Below are 1,759 nucleotides of genomic sequence, written 5' to 3' on the forward strand. Positions count from 1 at the left end.
AAGCAGTCAGGAAATGTAGTAGAGGAGTGGTTCTCAATACTGCTTGTGTAACATCACCTGGGAACCTGTTAAGAAATATAAATTTTCAACTCAACCTCAAACTGGCTGAATCAAATTCTGGGAGTGGGGCCAGTGATCTGCTTTAACAAGCCTTCCCTGTGATTCTTATGCACATGAAAATTTGAAAACCATGTCCTAGAGGATTGTTAATAATTTTTGCTGCATCCTGAATTTGCTAGTCTTGCTAGCAACTTATTCTAGGTGTGATGTCAATGTTTCCCCAAAAAGAGCATGTAGTCGTCCATTTTCCATTGCGAGTAACACAACACCACAGATTGCTTAAGTCATACAGAAAAGAGGTTTAATTTGACTCAGACTTCTGGAGCTACAGAGGCAAGGGTCCACAATTGGTGATGGCCTCCTTGCTGGTTGAGTCCCAAGACAGTGCAGGGCATCACATGACAAGGAGAAATAGCCAGTGCATGTGTGTATGCATATGCATTTTGATCTCTTCCCCTTCTCATAAAGCCAGCAAGGATTTATTCAGGGGGACTCCACCCTCATCTAATCCTAATCACCTCCCAGAGGCACCATACTTAGTCTATGTCTCCAACCTCTTAATACCTCATAATGGGAATTAAATTCCAACACACAAGGTCTTAGGGGACAATCAAAACACAGCAGGAAGGAAGCCCACTAACTTCAATGGTCAGAGGTTGGAGACCCAGAGGGGAAAAATTAGTGGCTTCTCCCTCTTGTTATAAGACTTAAAAATATATTATGGACATTTTTCCCTTCTTTACCCCCACAAGTTAACAATATTAACAGTAGTTCTCTGAGGCAAGAGATAGAGCTGTGGTAACCAATACATTCTCCCAAACAACATTTGATTGAATACTCAAATCTGAAGGTACTTGTAGCACCATTTCCTATTCTGAGGTCATATTTTTAGAAATTCTTGAACAAATTGGGGGATATCCAAAGAAGCCAGGTGAAGGAGGTGAGGTATAGGAAAATTTTTCTTCATATAGGGAGCAGATGAAGGAGCTGGAGATTTTAGGCTCAAAGAATCCTCTAGAAGTTAAATGATTGCTATTTTCAACTTCCTGAGGGGTAAGAGGAAGCAGAGGTAGTCTCCTAGCTACAGAAGGCAAACCTGGGACCAACAGATTAAGTTATAAAGAGAAATTTTGCCAAGTACACATGAGAACTGCCTACCAATTTAGAATATTGAAAGAAAATGTTCAAGAGAAAGAAATAGAATGTACTAGGTCATAAGAAAAATTACAGGAGCCCTGGAGAAAGAAGAAAAGAAACTTGACAAGGAAGGGCATGGTTTAGCAAACCTTTTTGGAGTAGCACACATATCTCCTTGATCCCATTACCGTTTCGGAACCCACCTACCCCAGGGACTTTTGTTCCTAGCAGCCAGCATTCCTTTGTGGATGTCCACTTTACCTATGCATGCAAAGTGAAGTACAAGACCTACAATTTGTATCTTCCATGGACCACCCTTAACCAACCACTGAGGGGAGAGGTGGCAGCAAATGTACAAATATCCCAGATCCCTTTCCAGGTATGACTCACACCATTTCCAGAGTTCCTTTATTGATAGATCCACAGTTACTTTCTGTGGGACACTGCTTGGTGTCATGTGCTTTCTGGACCCCTACTTCTTTTTGTCTCATATCACAACCCCATACCTATCTCTTCTGGAAGTACTTCCTAGTAAATCACTTTCTCATCTCAGGAGGAACCC

This window comes from Spermophilus citellus (genome assembly GCF_964194105.1).
Source record: "Spermophilus citellus genome assembly, chromosome: X".
Classification (NCBI taxonomy): Eukaryota; Metazoa; Chordata; class Mammalia; order Rodentia; family Sciuridae; genus Spermophilus; species Spermophilus citellus.